The 19357-nt window shown below is 35.3% G+C and overlaps 1 protein-coding gene across 3 annotated transcripts in view; it reads left to right on the top strand.

Annotated features, from left to right (window-relative positions):
* Positions 1 to 19357, top strand: part of NCAM2 (neural cell adhesion molecule 2) — a 520619-nt gene that overhangs the window by 350644 nt on the left and 150618 nt on the right. The gene's annotated exons all lie outside the window — the stretch shown is intronic.

Here is a 19357-nt window from a genome sequence, read left to right as displayed (position 1 = left end):
TCTGAAATGTAAGTGCATTTGACTTACCAACAGTGATAGCAGAAAAATTTGACACCACCTTATTTGAAATATACTTTCTGTCCCTCTAACACGTTATGTAATTTTTTAACATACTGACTCCATAAATTGACAAAATAGCCATTTGCCTGTTTATTTGCTATTTATTCTTTGCAAGAAGTGTATTCATATATATGATATATATATATATGTGTATTCATATATATGATATATATATATGTATGTATCATATATAATATTATACATATGATATATCACACTTATTTACCTCATTTTCTCCTCATGATGGCATTTTTTTTAAAGTTTATTTATTTTGAGAGAGAGAGAGTGCACAAGCAGGGAAGAAGCAGAGACAGAGAGGGAGAGAGAATCCCAAGCAGGTCCTGCACTCTCAGCGTGGAGCAGGGCTCCAACCACGAACCCGTGAGATCATGACCTGAGCTGAAACCAAGAGTCTGACACCTAACCAACTGAGCTACCCAGGCACCCCAAATCATGGCATTTTTTAAGACCTTGTATCACTTTTGGTAATAGTTATGCTGTTTTTATTTACTTATTTTATATATACAAATTGAAAATCAAATTTATAAAATATCTTTTGGTAATCCAGAGAAATGGTATAGAGTTTGCTTTCAAGTTTTATTAACAGGAAATCATAGATATTATTATGGCACAGTTGCAAAATCTGAAAGGACTTATATTTTAGATATATAAAACTGTAGGTGATTGTTTTTATGTCAGTTTAGTATATTTCTTGAGACAAGATCACTCTCAAAATAATGATTTTCATATCTATAAAGCCTTATTAAATATACCTTCATATTCCTAACTCATGTTTTCATTATTTTCCTGACCACTCTAAAATTCCTAAGAGTTCTCATCTTAAAGGTAGTATTTACTCTTCATTTAATAGATGTTTCTTTATGTGTGTACCAAAAATGAAAGATACATTATTTCAGTTATTTTATTAATGAAAAGTTAGCAAATAACCAGAAGGTTGTGATATTTTATTTTATAGTCTAAACCTCAGGCCACCCAAAACTATATACAGAAATTTCTTCTCTAGTAGTTATGAAAAATAATCAACTAGTTTTTTTGAAAAGAACCTTCCTCATGGGAAAGATTTATTAAGAATTTGGAAAGTCTAGGACTGGTATGTTAGCAGACCTCCCTTCCCATGGAATAAATGTTAGGAGTCCATGAGAAGTGTTCACTGCCTAGCAAACATTGTGTTAATGCATCTTAATAAACACTGTATATATATTGTCTCAGTTTGTGTTCTGGTATCCTTATTACATAATAAATGACCCCAGAACATAGTGGCACAAAGCAACCATTTTCTTTTGCTCATGATTTTGTGGATCAAGAATTTGGGGAGACTCAGCTAAGTGGATATCATGAGGCATTTCGAATATGCTCACATGTAGATGTTTTCGGTAGCTATAGTTTTGTAGAATGATTGAACTATACATATTAACATACCATAAAATATCCTTGCAAATATGGTGTCCTTCAGAGATTACAACAAAAAATATGGTGCTTAAACACAGAGCTCTCTTAAACTCATGACTATCTCTTCTAATTCACTTTAATGCATTTTGTCTACATTTAAAATAATATATGTAATTTTGGAAATTTTAGGAAATTTCAGAAGCATGTGTAATATGTAAGAAAAATAGTGTCCACTTGCTTTAAAAATATTTTCTTAATATTCATTGCTACTTCAAAATAATATTTTGTTCTTCATTTTTAAAGAAATTTCAGTTTTCACTAACTTTTAGTTATCCATTTATTGAAGATTTCTAAGCACTTTATTTTCATGCAACTAAAATATTATTTATAATTTTCCATAAAATATTGATTTACCAGGGTTATCCAGAAACCATCAAACTGACAGTTTGTTATTAACAGATTATCTTGTAGTCATCTTAAGTTATATTTGTTTATAAAAATCAGAAATCCCTAGCCTCTTCATTTAATAGATGCTATATACATAATTTTAATAGTATATAAGTATATACAATAAAGTTTAAGACAAAACCAAAGCTATCGTTGTGGAATATAAAATAGCCATGGATTAAAAGTTGTAAATTGTTTTGCAATTTACAAACTATGCAATCTAATTTTTTGTGTTAAAATTTTTATTTTTTATTTATTTTTTTAAGTTTATTTATTTGAGACAGAGAGGGAGAGAGAAAGCAGTGGGTACAGAGAGAGGAAGAGAGAGAATTCCAAACAAGTTCCACACCGTCAGCGATGAGCCCAGCACAGGGCTCGATCTCACAAACCATGAGATCATGACATGAGCCAAAGTCAAGAGTCAGATGCTTAACCGACTGAGCCACCTAGGCACCCCTAAAATATTTATTTTTAAAATAAAACCATGCTTCTTTCACAGAGTTGACCTGGGGATTATGTAAGATTATATTTGTCTTCAGTGTGTTGACATAGTCCCTGGCATTAATACTTGCCATTTATTTTAAAAGTTTCTTTAGATCATTCCTTATTATTATCCTTATTTTTTTTTAATTTTTTTTTTCAACGTTTATTTATTTTTGGGACAGAGAGAGACAGAGCATGAATGGGGGAGGGGCAGAGAGAGAGGGAGACACAGAATCGGAAACAGGCTCCAGGCTCTGAGCCATCAGCCCAGAGCCCGACGTGGGGCTCGAACTCACGGACCGCGAGATCGTGACCTGGCTGAAGTCGGACGCTTAACCGACTGCGCCACCCAGGCGCCCCTATTATCATCCTTATTAATCAATACATATTAATATGTGTAAGATTATAAATATTGATGAATTTGTATGGGAAGTCATGCAAAATGTCACACATCAAAGTTTAATCCTAATTTCGTAACTTTGATGTGTCATTCACTATATTACCTCTTATATCTAACCTCAGGTTTTGCATGTCTAAATCAGGATAATAAGACATACCTGGAAAAATATTTCTGAAGATAAAATGAGAGTTCACATAACAACATCCCAGATACAAATCAAACATCTTAAAAGTTTTTTTTTTTTTTTTAATCTTGTCTTGGAGGTATCCAGTCTTTAGATATTTTATGCATGAGAAAATGATCATGTTAATTCCCTATTAATGACTGCTGTCACAGATCAAAAATTGTGTGAGCATTGTCATATGTGCTGCATTGAATAACACGAGAACAGAATGGTGTCATAGTTGTTATAGTTTGTGCTTCTCTGCCATAGCAATATGTAGAAATTTACTATAGGGCCTTTGGGTGATTCAGTCCATTGAGTATCTGACTCTTGATTTTGTCTCAGGTTATTATCCCAGGGTTGTGGGATTGAGCCCCACATTGGGCTCCAAGGTCAGCATGGAGCCTGCTTAAGATTTTCTCTCTCCTTTGTCCCTCTCCCCTACTCACATTCTCTCACACTAAATATAAAAGTAAGTAAAAAATAATAAAATAAAATCATCTCTAGCCCTATTAATTTAATGGCTCAGATACAAACTTGTCTTACCACGCTAAATTCCAGGTCTGGTAACTATATATCACATTCTGCTTGGAAGCTGAAAATGTCCAGAACCTGCATCTGAGTTTCATCTTAATCATTGTATGATTGGTGTCAATCTCTGTCTCTACAGGGAAGTAGAGATGAGAGCTCCAACTTCCTATTTGGGATGAGGATAGATTCTTATGCTAAAGAAAGGCTGGTCTTTCTTCTTGGGAGACACAAAATCAGGACCAGAAATATCGTAGATTTCTTTGCACTCTCTCAGATCTGTCTTCTCCCCCACCCCCCAAGTTTCTTCTCTAGGAAGTGATTCATTATTTGCCTTCTTTTGGGCTCAGGTAGAACTCCCACATTCTATAGCAATAAATATTGATTCTAAATAGACTCACATTGTACGAAAAACTGAACAGGTCATTAAATAGGAAGAAAAAATGCTACATGCCACAAAGCAAGATTACTTAACAGTGCTTTGTCCATAAATTTTCGAAATATGATTTCAGATTCATAGGATAAACCTGGTGTCTTTTAAACATTTTTAAAGAACAAATATTGTTACTTGTTATGTTAAGAGTAAATGGAAGTAAAAAGATCTACAGGGAGTGATTTTGACTTCGAGAATTCTTACAAAATAGTAAACTAACAGCATGCAATCCCATCTATATGAATAGAATGTTTTATGTAATAATTACAAAGTGCTTGTAATATTGTCTGGGAGATGTCATCTCATATGTGCCATTTATCCACTCCTAAGATACAGAATCTATAATTATTTTATTCCTGTTATACTTGTCCTACATAGTAAATTATAGGCCTTCCTCTACCAGAAATTAATCCCACCCTACACTGATAAGAAGTATTTGAAATGTATAGCAATAAGTTATAACTGTCTTAAGCAGAATTTCTTGAATTTCAGTCCCTTGGCAGTGAGCTTTTCTCTTTACTATATGCATGGTGCTGCCTGTTATACTGTTAAACACTTAGTTTTCTTTAAATTAGTTTTTCATTTATTCTAATCCTAACCAAAAATACCTGTGGAATCAAAAGCATGGTGACACATTACTTATATTTTTAAATATCATTAAAATAAATACCAAACTATAAAATAAAAATTGTTGGGGCACCTGGATAGCTCAGTCGGTTAAGCATCCAACTCTTGGGGGCGCCTGGGTGGCGCAGTCGGTTAAGCGCCCGACTTCAGCCAGGTCACGATCTCGCGGTCCGTGAGTTCGAGCCCCGCATCGGGCTCTGGGCTGATGGCTCGGAGCCTGGAGCCTGTTTCCGATTCTGTGTCTCCCTCTCTCTCTGCCCCTCCCCCATTCATGCTCTGTCTCTCTCTGTCCCAAAAATAAATAAACGTTGAAAAAAAAAATTAAAAAAAAAAAAAAAAGCATCCAACTCTTGGTTTCTCCTCAGGTCATGATCTCGCAGTTTGTGACTTCCCGTCCCACTGTCAGTGCAGAGCCTGTTTGGGATTCTCTCTCTCTCTCTCTCTGCCCCTCCCACACTCTCAGAATAAATAAATAAACTTAAAAGATTTAAGGGACGCCTGGGTGGCTCAGTTGGTTGGGTGACCGACTTCGGTTCAGGTCATGATCTCACGGTTTGTGAGTTCGAGCCCCGCGTCGGGCTCTGTGCTGACAGCTCGGAGCCTGGAGCCTATTTCAGATTCTGTGTCTCCCCCTCTCTCTACCCCTCCCCTTCTCATGCTCTGTGTCTCTCTGTCTCTCAATAATAAATAAACGTTAAAAAATTAAAAAAAAATAAAATAAAATAAACTTAAAAGATTTAAATAAAATAAAAATTGTTTTTCCAAGTCATACCAAACTTAGTATGTGTACCTTCACTGGTACCACACTTTTAAATACTGCTTTTGTGTCAAACATACTTTGCATTAATATGATGCCAAGTTTACTTATGAAATTCTGAGGACTGGAACACATTCAAACATATTCTTACTGGGACAGAACCCACTCTCCATCCTCTTATTGTTGGATCCAAGCACTTCCCTCCAGTAAATAAATATGTTTCATTATTAATTAATGGCTAAAGAGTTTACAGATCATAGTAACAGAAACTCATTTAGTTTCAGTCCTTAATTCCAAGTGGTCCTTTCAGAATGATGCAAATAAGTGCAATAAATAAAGCAGAGTGATTAACCTCAAAACAATTTCTTCCTATTTTTGCTAAAGTAAAATATGAAAGTCTAGTCTTATTCTGTGTCTAGATCAATTAAAATCTTTGTTATTAAAATAATAGGATTTTCTGTTCTTTTACATTCATTTTGAAAAATATATCTTTCTGTGTCAAAGAAAGCAACCTAACTGACTTTAGGTCCATATTGCTTTTTGTTGCTTCCAAGAGATGTATTTAAACTGAAACTTAAGATTAAAAAAAAAACTAGGCATGAATAGTTTAACGTTTAGTTTTGTACTTACATACAAAAGTCATAGTTGTACCAAAACGGTCATTTCTATTTTAATAGTGTGGAAATGGTGAGCAATTTTCTCCATGAATTTAGGCACTCTGCTCTGGTTGATACTTAAAATGCTCCTGCAGACTAAAATACCAGGTCTGAGGGATTTCTGGTGATTATAAGGATAGGCAGTTCTTTCACACAACTCCTTGAACAAAAATAGAACGTTGTAAACGTTATAACAATTTAGATATCTCAGCATATATTTATTATTACATGACTTCATTATTATTACATGCATTCATTATTATATTACTTTTTTGTGCTTTGGGATATTATTCTTTATTGTGTATGTACAGCTGTGGACCTAAGGACTTTTTCTGTTTTTAAAAAATGATTTATTTAAATCCCTTTTAATGAAGGCAGAAGGTAATGAAGTGACTGTTTCACAACCCATGACAAGCTCCGCTAAAAATTCTTAGATATCTTTGATATAAAAATATGAAGATTACATTAACCTTTTCTGTGTTTCTTTTCTAACTCTAAAGCAAATATGACTTCTTGAAAAGATAAATTGCAGAAAATGTAAGCAGTAAAATAATCTTTAAAATGATAGGATTTCGTATGACTAATGTTTTCTTTATCACGTACCCAAATTCATTTAACAACTATCAACAAACACTACTGTTTGCATGAACTGTGTTTGTTTGCAAGAACTATGCTAGGCACAAAGAATGCAGCAGTGAAAAGATTTTCCTGCTTTATGGTACATACAATTTAGAAGGGGAGATGGAATCAAAGCATATTTAAAATCCACAGTCTTTCCCTTATGAATATGCAATTTTGAATTATGCAATTTTCACATCCAAAATATCAACTTTGAGTATGTAAGTGAACTTTTACAAGGCTACGAATACAGCTTTGGCATATTTTTCTGTCCTATCACAGACCCAGATGGACTTGTTCTTCTGAGTGGCCTCTGTATTCACGCATGTTGGAAAGTAGGTCTACTCTCATCAGAATGTTTCCACTTGCGGCACTTGGGTGGCTTAGTCAGTTTAGCATCCAACTCTTGATTTTGGCTCAGGTCATGATCCCATGGTTTGTGAGTTCAAGCCTCACAACGAGCTCTGTGCTGACTGCATGGGGTCTGCTTAATATTCTCTTTCTCTCTCTCTCTCTCTCTCTCTCTCTCTCTGCCCCACACCCCTGCTCACACTCTCTCTGTCTCTCTCAAAACTAAATAAATAAACTTAAAAGAAAAAAAAAAAAAGAATATCTCTACTTAATTTGCTCCAGGCTGGTAAAAATTGCTTAGACTCCAATTTAAAAAACAAAAACAAAAACAAAATCAAAATAATGGTATAATTGGCAGCACCTTGGTATTATAGGGAAATTTTTAAGATTTGCAACTTCCTTTTTCTCTTTAAATAGAAAGTACCAAAATGATGGGGGTGCCTGGGTGGTTCAGTCAGTTGAGCATCCGACTTTGTCTCAGGTTGTGATCTCACAATTTGTGACTTCAAGCCCCACTGGGGCTCTCGGCTGTTGGCGCAGAGCCAGCTTTGTATTCTCTGTGCCCCAACTCTCTCTGCCCCTCCCCCAAGGTGCGGGATCTCTCTCTCTCTCTCTCTCTCTCTCTCTCTCTCCCCTCTCATCTCTCAAAAATAAACATTCAGAAAAGAAAAAAAATACCAAAATGAGATCAACAAATCCACAATTACTGATTTAAAAAAGAGAGACAATAGAGTTTCAAATACCTACACTTTATTAAAAATGCTCTAGTGAAATGAAAAACTAAAATATGATGGCATATTTATAGCATCGTCTTTAAGTATGAAGGACAGTATATACATATCTTTTGTATATCTTTTAAGTAGCTGTACATCTGGGCACATTTTTTACAGCTGTATTTTTATTGCTTTTATGATGAATTTTACTTTTACTTTTTTATCAAACCTAGGAGATGCATTTTGGTATGCGGTTATGGGCAATTCTTAGTACCTGATTCAAAGACCAACAAAACAAAACAAAACAAAACAGAATCACAGGAACAGAGGCCAAAGTGAGAACTATAATGCAAAAAACAAACGGGCAAACAAAACCAATAAAATGTTTTAGTAAATAATTGAAAGAGCAGTAATGATATATGTGTTCAAATATTTTAAAGACCACCATACATAGAGTTGAACTAGCCATATTGCTTAATGTGGGTAATTGTATGACAAAAGAGTGGAAATTTTAGAAAAGGCATAGACTTTCCATGAATCAGAGAATACAGATAATGAAGTAATTAAATTTCAAATGAGAGAATGCCCATTCTCTTAAATTAATAATGGATTAGTGTTTTGTAGTGGTTATAACATTGATTCTTTTTTGCAGTTCCTAGATTTGCCATTTATCTGCTCTCTCATATCAGGTAAATTGCCATATTTCTCCGAGGTACAGTCCCACTGTTTATACACTAAGTCCCCATTAAGCTCTAACATTTCCTTATTCTGTAAACCTCTTTATCAACTCAGTAGATAATCACACATTTTTAATATATAGTTTCATTCCGATGTTAAGCCCTTTTTAAATTATTTACTAATTTTTAGTTCATGATTTTCAAATACCTTGGTATAGTGAGGGAGTGTGTTTGCATTTCCTTTCTCTATATAGCTTTTCCATACAATTCAATTATGAGAAAAGTTAAGATTACCTTGGTAATATCTTTACATTGTGGAAAAAAAGTCAATTTCTGATTGTAGAGAAGAATGTCGAAGAACATACTCCTGGCACCTGTAGATTTGAATGCCTGTCCCCCTCCCCGCCCTTTGGTAGAGATAATGGGCTGAAGGATTTTGTATTTGAATGACATTTTTAAGGTCCTTCTAATGCATTTTTTCATACTAGTGCTCTGAGAGCAATATTATAGGTCCCTGCTGGGCAATTGGCAAAATGGATACCTCTATTCCCCATCTGATGTAGGTGGTAGAATATAATTAGGCAGGTTGAAAATCTTCCTGGATGCTTCTGAGCTTGCTGAGAGGAGGGTTTTCAATCATTTATAGCTTCCTGAAATTTCTTTTCCAGCCCACAGCTTGAATAACAATTATCAAAGAAGTCAAGTCATAAGTTCAACATATTCTTTTAAAAACTACTTTTGAGAAAACTCTGTGAAACATTTTAAAAATAAAATGCCTTTGTTCTTTTTAAAAATACTATTTATTAATGAACTATTATTTTTTAAATGTATTGTAAGAATTTCCACTTGAAAGAAACTGTCATCAAGTTTGTAAGGTGATAAAATGCTAGTTCACAATTTTACAATAATTGTTTGGGGGAATATGCAATTTATATACCAAAAGTGATTTTGCTATGGCTTTGTAGCAGAATATATTTTCTCATGCACGTACTTTATCCTACATCAAATTCAGTTGATACTTATTTCTTCATATGAAGCAATCTAGTACTATCCCTGAAAAATATAAATATATTACAATAAAGAAATATGGAGATGTCAGTGCACAGTAATAGACTTAAAAATGAATTCTATGGTTTTTGTAAATTGCTATTTAGTGAATTAATATTAATTAAATTCAAGAAAAAAAGATGAAGTAAATTTGAATAAATGCATGACAACTATGCAGTCATTTTGGTACAATTTAAAATAATACTTATGAAAAAATAAATTTAAATTATTGTATAATAGACACAGCCTACCTGTGAAAATATTTAAGCACACATGTAACAAACAACTTGAATAACTTGTTTATGATAGGGGTTGGGGGTGGGACAAAAATCTCTTAGATGTAAATCACCTTGGCTATAATGTTGCATTGTCATGATGGATGCCTTGGAGCAGCATCATTACTGTTGTTTTGAAATCCACAAAATGTTCTTCTCTAGCTTTCTAAATCTCTTATCTCAGCTTCCAGATTATTTTTAGATTCATATTTAATAGTGCATCTATTTATAAGAAAAATGTATCTGTCCTTTATCAAATATGTAGAAGCAATGTAACTCTAATATTTGTGGAATCCTACCATTTTTTCCCTGACCCAGACCACCCATCTTCCTCACTTCTCTTAATCCCCAGCCTAAATTTCATTGTCTATTAGTATAATTATGGCATTATATTCACTCCTCGATCTTTTTTGGCTTCGTGCAATATTTCTGGCAAAACACCACTCATGGTTTAATTAACCTCCATGTCTATTCCACACTGTGGTAGGACAGCTGAGCTTACCTGGAGGAAAAACCTGTCCTCATTCCTGAATGGTCTCTCTTTGAAGTTGTGGCCCACACCCAATGTTTGCACTTTGTGTCGTGTACCATTCATCCCACATTTTCCTGGTCCATTTTCTTGGCCAATTTTAGCTAACTACCTTATACATTTCCTCTATCCTCAAATTGGCAAATTTCCTCTATCCCAAAAAGCTTTGCTGATGACCTGCTTCGTGTTTTACTAAGAAATTAAACAAAGAAAACTTTAACATATGCTTACTACTACATCTACACTCATACGTAACTGGACCTGTATGTTACCACGAGTGAAATATCTGAGTTTTTACATGGATCCTAGTACCCTAACATATGATGGATTCAGGTCTCTATTCTCACCAGTATTTTTCCTCAGTCAGTACCTTATTTATCATTCCCATCAACATTCAAAAATATTCTATTATTTTTCTTTTATTTATAAGTATGTTATACATAACATAATTTATCTATAACATACATTTTATATGTTTATGTGTAACATACACAATTCTTACTACACATACTCTTCATACATGGGAGTATATTTATGTGTGGGTAAATAGCATATAGACAGGCAGATGATAGAAAGATAGAAAGATAGATAGATAGATAGATAGATAGATAGATAGATAGACAGATAGATAGATAATCCCATATAGCCTCCACAGGCCATCTGATTTTCTATCCTCTGTTCATAGCAAAATCCCTTAAAAATGTTGTTTAACCTTGATCTAATTTTCTTCCTCCAATTATCTCCTGAATAAAAACTTGGGTCATATCACTCCACTGAAGCTCTCTGACAAGTTTACCAGTAACCTTCATCTTCTTAAATTTAATGTCAAATTATCAGTCCTCATTTTTTTTTCTGCCTAGTAGCAGTAATGAATTGGTTATAAATTATCTCTTTTGCTTAAGGCTTGTTCTTTGGCTTGCAGTATGCTCCTGGTTTTTCTTTTGTCACACTTCTCACTCCTTTCAATACCCTTTGATCAGTTTTTGTCTTCTAATTGACCTCTAAGTGATAAAGGACCCCAGTTTGGGGTCCCTTCTTGAATTCCTTTTTCTATGCGTATTCCTTGGACTTTATTCAACTACTCTCATGGCTTTGATTACCACTTGGATCCCGTAAAGTCTAAATTTCAACCAATGGACTTCTTCACTGCCAGACAGCTCCCTTTGGATATTAAATAAATAGCTTAAAGTGAAAATACCCAGTGCAATTTTGTACATGAACTTCACATTTGCTTCTTCCTTAGTCATCCCAACCTCATTAACTGGTGACTCTTTCCTTCCAGTTATATAGACTGAATATATTGGAATCATCTGCGATTCCTGTCTATTCATATACCCATATTCATTTTCTTGTTGCAAATCCTGTTAGCCAAATTTTAAATATATCCTAAACTTGATTATTTCTTAACACCTACCTATTACTGCTCTGGTCCAAGCCATCATAACTGCTTGCCTGGATTGTTGCAATAACTTTTTAAGAGGTCTCAATGCATCCATCCTTGCCCCCCATTAGTCTCAATAGAAGAGCTAGATGGCCCCATTTGAAACAAGCAAAATAGGAGCGCCTGGGTGGCTCTGTCGGTTAAGGCTTTGACTTTGGCTCAGGTCATGATCTCATGGTTCATGGGTTTGAAACCCGTGTTGGATTCAGTGCTGACAGCTAAGAGCCTGGAGCCTGTTTCTGATTCTGTGTCTCTCTCTCTGTGCCCCTCCCCTTCTCATGCTCTGTCTCTCTGTGTCTCTCAAAAATAAATAAACATTAAAAAAAGATTTGAAATAAGCAAGATAATATCACTCTTTTGTTCAGAAGCCTCCACTCGTTTTTCATATCATTTGGAAAGTCTTTCTATTACCTCCATGACTCTATATGGTAATCCACTCTTCCAGCCTCTGTTATCTCCTTTCCCCCCTCATATCCTACTATTAAGATCAATTAGTTTCAGCCAAGTAAGATTTCATATTCCTCTATAATTCCTTGATATTGCAAGTTTTTCAATGGTGTGTCTACTTTATTTACCTGGAACACTGACTTCACATAGCAAATCTTAAGTGCAGTGAAAACAATCACAAATCTTTGATGTACTGACTGCAGTTTCCAGTACTTTTGAGTCTTCTGAGAGAGTTCTTGACTGCCAAACTGAAGTCTATATGATAGACTATTGACTTTTAACAGGTATTAACTATGGATATATTTAGGTTAATTGTTGAGTTCTTTAGGTAAACTGAGGATGAAGTGCAGACCACTGTTCTTTCAATTACAAAATTCAAAGCCAGTTAGGAACTTAATCTATAGCTGCAACACTAGAGCTAATTCACTATATGAATATTTGCATTCACTCTGAAGTTTGCTATATCTAGAAGAGTCATAGGAACTGGATATATGGGACAGAATTTAAAAAACACAAACATGTAATGCTCAAGTAATAATAGCGTATCTGTTGATCAGTAATTTGAATGAATTGATATAATCCTTTGATTGCTTAGTAAGTTAATAATTTGTGTATCCTTAAAATATCTTTGGAGGCAAATGATAGAAAAGGTAATAATTAAAGGAATCCCATACACAAGATATATAGATGTAGAAGATTACCAAGCAATGGAATTGCACACTTTTCCTATGTGTACCATAGAGAAGATGTTAGAATTTTATTGAGGCCTATCTATGTCTTCCTATATTACAAGAATCATGCCTGGATGGCTGTTTTGACCAGTACCTTGAGATAGCACTTTACATATTTATTCACTAAGAGTATGCTTTTTTAGTACCTTCTCATAAAATGCTCTGTGGTATAATTATTTGACCCCTTCTTATGCCTGCATGTTCCAACACCCAATTAGAGGCTTGATGAAAGCTGTTTCTCATCAATTTTATGTCTTGTAGCAAAGGTAGTATAATTTCCCAGACCATCTCTGCTTCCTGAGTCTTTAGCTCCACCATACTTTAATGATAATGTTCATAATTTTTCATTATCTAATGATTGATTTACATCATTGATTTACATTGATTTACATCAACTGTAAAGATTCATCACAGACCTGTCTGATCCATAATTTGGATTGTTTTATACAAGGTATATAATATAGAAATATAAGATTCTTTATCTTCTCTTAAGGTTTTTGACAAATTTCACACTGTACCTTGTCTTTTCCATGGTTTAAGGTGGTAGTATTGATCCATTTATACCATATTTGGGTACTGTTTTAATAAATCTTCTAGCTTTTGATTATGTGTGTGTGTGTGCGCGTATGTATGTATGTATTTGTGTGTATGTATGTATGTGTGTGTGTGTGTGTGTGTAACATTTTAACTCTCTTCCTCCTTTGCATTATCTTAATAACTTGTATCAAGTCCTTTCTGAAGAGTTCCTTCTCTTTAATTGAAGATTTCTAACAATTATATAAAGTTTCATTAGTATATGCAGTCTTTCTTTTAACTTGCCTATTCTTTATGGTAGGTTACTATTTACTATAAAACAAGTAAAATCCAAGCCACAAACAAAAGCAGGTCAATGGCATTTATATATTTGTTACATACAGTTTTAATTTTTAGCTATCTCTTGGAAGTAGGTTGTTTCTATGTATGTGTAACAAAATGATTTGATGAAATTGTGGTTTTTGGTATTTTGGTGTATGGTGAGTAGTTTTGGTTTTCATGTTCATGACTTATACAAAGCAGTTCCAATAAATACACACTGCTTTCACTGAAGATAGTTATGTTAATTATGTATGAGTTAGACAGCTTGAGAAGAGTTCACAGCATAGCTATATGGATATATATCTTTTACCTCCCTCAAACTTCTACCCAATGTATAGTTATAAACATTTAAATGAAGTATATTAATCACTCAGCATAGCTCTCTATTCATAAAGGAGCATATATTTGCTGTAATACTAAGGACACAGATAATAATAATTATATGTATTATTATATAATATAATAATAATTATAATAATAATTATATGTATATATATGTGTGTATATATATATATATGTATATATAAAATTTCTTATGTATCCAGTGATGTAAGCATTTGAATATGTATTTGTCATGATGTGATAAGGAAAACCATACACATATATTACCAGGGTTTTTTTCTTTCCATTTTTTTTGTTTGTTTCCAGTTTTTATTTAAATTCTAGTTAGTTAACATATAGTGTAATACTAGTTTCAGGAGTAGCATTTAGTGATTCATCACTTACATATAATACCCAATGCTCATCACAAGTGCCCTCCTTAATACCCGTCACCCATTTAGCCCATCCCCCCACCTAACTCCCCTCCAGTAACCCTCAGTTTGTTCTCTACAGTGAAGAGTGCTTTATAGTTTGCCCCTCTTTCTCTCTCCTCTCCCCCATGTTCAACTGTCTAAATTTTTTCCTGTGGTTGACTTCAAATTTCATAGCATTGTGATCTGAAAATATGGATGGTATGATCTTATTAGTCTTTTTGTACTTTTTGAGGCCTGACTTGTGACCCAGTATGTCATCTATTCTGATGGATATCCCATGTGCACTCAAAAAAAGAATGTTTACTCTGCTGCTTTAAGATGTTATTTTCTGAATATATCTGTTAAGTCTATCTGGTCCAGTGTATCATTCAAAGCCATTGTTTCCTTATTGATTTTCTGCCAAGATGATCTGTCGATTGCTGTAAGTAGGTGTTAAAGTCCCCTACTATTATTGTATTATTATCAATGAGTTCCTTTATGTTTCTTGTTAATTGCTTTATATATTTGGGTGGTCTCAAGTTGGGGGAATAAATATTTATAATTGTTAGATCTTCTTGCTGGATAGAACCCTTTATTATGATATAGTGCCCTTCTTAATTTCTTACTACAGTTTTTGGTTTAAAATCTCATTTGTCTGATATAAGTATGGCTACTACAGCTTTCATTTGACATCCATAAGCATGATAGATGGTTCTCCATCCCCTCACTTTCAATCTACAGGCGTCTTTAAGTCTAAAATTAGTCTTACTTGTAGGCAGCATAAAGATGGGTCTTATTTTTTTATCCATTCTGACACTCTATGTCTTTTGATTGGAACATTTAGTCCACTTACACTCAGAGTGATTATTGATAGATATAAGTTTAGTGACATTGTATTACTAATTAAGTCGTCATTTCTGGAGATTTTCTCTGCTCCTTTCTAGTCTTTGTTGCTTTTGGTCTTTCCTTCCCACTCAAAGTGTCCCTTTTAATATTTCTGTGGTCACTAATATTTAGTGGTCACAAACTCCTTTAGTTTCTGTTTGTTTAGGAAACTCTTTATCTCTCCTTCTATTCTGAGCGACAGCTTTGTTGGGTAGACTATTCTTGGCTGCCTAATGTTCCTATTCAGCACATTGAATATATCATGCCACTCCCTTCTGTTCTGCCAGTTTCTGTGGAGAGGTGTGCTGCTAACCTTATTTGTCTTCCCTTGTAAGTTAGGGATTTCTTTTCTCTTGCTGCTTCTTTCAGGATTTTTTCCTTATCTCTATATTTTTTGCAAATTTAACTACAGTGTGTCTTAGTGTTGGCTGGCTTTTGTTCACTTTGATGGGAGTTCTCTGTGCTTCCTACATTTGGGTGTCTATTTCTTTCCCCAGATTAGGGAACTTTTCAGTTATAATTTCCTCAAATAAACCTTTTGGTCCTTTTCCCACTCTTCTTCTTCTGGGATTCCTAGGGTACAAATGTTATTACATTTTATAAAGTCACTGAGTTCCTTAAGTTTACATTCTTGATCCAATATTTTTATTTCCCTCTTCTTTTTAGCCTCTTTATTTTCCATAATTTTATCTTCTGTATTATTGGTTTCTCTGCTTCTTCCAACCTTGTGGTCATTACATGCAATTGTTTTTGCATCTCAGCTATAGCATTTTTATTTCAGCCTGACTAGATTTTAGGTCTTTTATCTCTGCAGTAAGCGACTCCCTGGTGTCTTCTTTGCTTTTCTCAACCCCAACTAGTGTCCTTTTGTTTCATGTTTTAAATTCTGGATCAGGCATATTATTTATATAAGTTTCTATTAAATCCCTGGCCATTAACTTTTCTTATTCTTTCTTTTGGGATGAATTCCTCTATCTTGGCATTTTGTCTGGGTCTCTGTCTTCTGTGTGTTAGGAAAGCCTGTTATGCTTCCTGCTGCTGAGAGTAATGGCTTTATTAAGAAGAGGTGATATCCTCTCCAGAGCCCAGTGCTTCAGGAAGTGTCTTTTGTGTCTGCTCTGTGCACTCTGCTGTGTGTTTTGGCTGCTCTTTCCCTCATGTCGGTCCTCTGCAAGTTTCTCCTTTCCTGCAGTGGGGAGTGTATGGACCTTGGACAGAGTGTGGTGACTTTTAACTGGATGTGCTCTGGTCTGCTTGATAAAAGACACCTGGTTCAGTTGACATGGTGTGTGAAGGGAGATGAGGGTGCTTGTGCTGGTCTTCTAGGGGAGAGGCCCACTATGCTGGTTCTCAGGCACGCTTGCCCCAGAAAAACATCACCAGCAGAGTGCAGGGGATGGGCCTTGGTGTAAGCAGTTTAGGCCGCCAGTGTTGGTGCTGTGCTGCTAACTGAAGTTAGTTTATGCCGGGGGACAAGGGACAAAAATGGCACCGGCTAGCTCTTTTGTCACTGGAGAGACAATGCCACCTCTCTCCAGTGTGCTCCAAGAAGAAGAAAATGTCTCTCCCAGTACTTCTCAGGGGATCCTTAGATCTCACTGTCTGTTCCCAGGCTATCTTCCCCCCTTCTCCATAGGAGCACTGCAGTGCCCTTAAGCCTTCACCCCGGCCACTCCATGGACCTCTGAAACACCAGTATTTGAGTCCTGCTGGTTGTGAAAACTCCCTATAATTAGCCTGTCTTGTTTTCCCAGTCAACGGCTTTGGGGAAGCGTTTTCCTTGTGTGATTCCCTGTGAAGTCCTCTCTCTCTCTCTCTCTCTCTCTCTCTCTCTCTCTCCCTCCCTCTCTCTCCCCCTCTCTCTCCTCTCTCTGTGACCAGGGCTCCCTCCACTCTTCAGCACCTATGATTCATTTCCACCCTAAACCACATCTCTGCTCCTAGTACCTTCCATGATGTGACTTTGTCTCTCCCTCTAGTTGTGCAGTTTGTTCTGTCAGTCCTCCAGGTCGATTTCTTGGGTATACAGAATGATTTGATCTTTATCTAGCTGTATTCAATGGATGAGGCAAGCCTCAGGGCCTCCTACTACTCTGCCATCTTAGCTTGTCCTAGCTAGGTACGTTTTAATTTGTGGCATCAGTCTGATAAAAATGATGTTGTTAAGTGTGTCATGTTGTGTACTATGAGAATTCTCGTATCTGTGACAAAAAGTGGTCACTAGAGGGTAAACGCATTGCATTTTCTGGTATTAAGTGTGGCCTTAGTGACAATCTAAAATACTTGTTAGAGCTTCACTTTTATAATGGATAAAGAAGGGCTTGATTTACACTCTGACTTTAAACGATGACAACAACAAACACAATTTATGACATTATGGGAAGCACATTTATTCCTGAGAGAAAAGAAATAAATGACATGAGTCTTATGATTTCTCAAGCCTAATGTCTCAAGAGAGTTTCCAGGCTACAGCCAAGAGATGAACCGTCTGGTTGTTTCTCTTTGTTGAAGAGACAGCATTCTGAGTTTGAGTGATCCATGGTGCTAGAATTCATAGGATGGGATATTAGAGAGGAGAGGGCTCTGTGGAGGAGAGAGAAATTCACACAGTCAGCTCCAGAGGTCTTCAGCACTTTTCCCAAGAGTCTGCAGCTGAGTACCAATAGGTGTATGTGTGGGAGGAGACTATTCACAGCCACAGAAACCACTGGTATATTGAGCAATGTAGCTTTAGTAGTGTAGCCAAATTAGTCCTGAATTGAAGATTGCTTCCAACCCCCCTAGCAAAGTTCACGATTCTCAAAATAATAAAATTGTTTCCAAGGAATTTAACAGGGTCTCCAAGAAGAGACCAGACATATTTAAAAGAATAAAAAAATGCTGCATTCAAAATGTCTGGCCTCCAAAAAATTATGATATGCAAGATGCATAAAAATAGAACTCATAGTAAGGAATAACAAATTAATCAATAGCAACAGATCCATGAATGACATAGAAGATGGGAGATAGGAACATTCACATTTGTGTTTTTTACATATACTGTGTATACTGTATAAAAGACAGCATGAGCATAATGAGGAGAGACATGAAAGATATACAACAAATTAAGTAAAATTCTAAAGATTAAAAAATGTGTGAAGTGAAAAAGATATGGGATAAGCAGCAGATTAGATACTACAGAAGAAAAGATTAGTGAAATCAAAGAATATAATTTATTCAAATGAATATAGGCAGGAAGCAAACTAATATATATTCTTTGAGTAGTCTTGTCTTTTTTTTTTTCCTGCAAGGACTGACCAGAGAAGACTAAGGATGGGGCCTTTATTTATTTTATTATATGGAACAAAGAAAAAATGTTTCCAAAATATTTTTAGTTTCTTCATACTGCAGTGGAAAAAAAAATCCACTATAGAATATCTTGCAGGGATTTATATAAAGATGTACTAATTGGAAAACATAATGACTATAGTGAGCCCTTATTGAATATATAGACTTTATGTCTGGTATTTTGTAATCATTTCATCTAACATTATTATACTACTTCCTATTTCGTGTGGTGCTGCTTGCTTTTAAAACATCTTTTATTTGTCTATAGTTTGAATTAGATTGCCATACTTCTTTTTTTTTTTAATTTTTTTTTTCAACGTTTATTTATTTTTGGGACAGAGAGAGACAGAGCATGAACGGGGGAGGGGCAGAGAGAGAGGGAGACACAGAAGCGGAAACAGGCTCCAGGCTCTGAGCCATCAGCCCAGAGCCTGACGCGGGGCTCGAACTCACGGACCGCGAGATCGTGACCTGGCTGAAGTCGGACGCTTAACCGACTGCGCCACCCAGGCGCCCCTAGATTGCCATACTTCTTAAGCTGGTTATAACACTGATGATAATAACATTTCTCATGTACCTAGAATAAGCTTGCATAATCTTATGCATTTCTAACCAGATGTGGGCAAAAGCAGCAAAGACTAAATGCCGTATACTACTCAACTTGTACTGTGATAACTCTAGCAAAACAAATGACATTGAAATCTCAGTGGCTTTCAATTTAAAAACTTGATGGATTTTTAAGTAGGTTGCAACAGCACACCCT

The sequence above is a fragment of the Leopardus geoffroyi genome, chromosome C2 (genome assembly GCF_018350155.1).
Source record: "Leopardus geoffroyi isolate Oge1 chromosome C2, O.geoffroyi_Oge1_pat1.0, whole genome shotgun sequence".
Classification (NCBI taxonomy): Eukaryota; Metazoa; Chordata; class Mammalia; order Carnivora; family Felidae; genus Leopardus; species Leopardus geoffroyi.
Note: the sequence above shows the minus strand (reverse complement) of the source record. Positions and strands in the feature narration are given on the sequence as shown.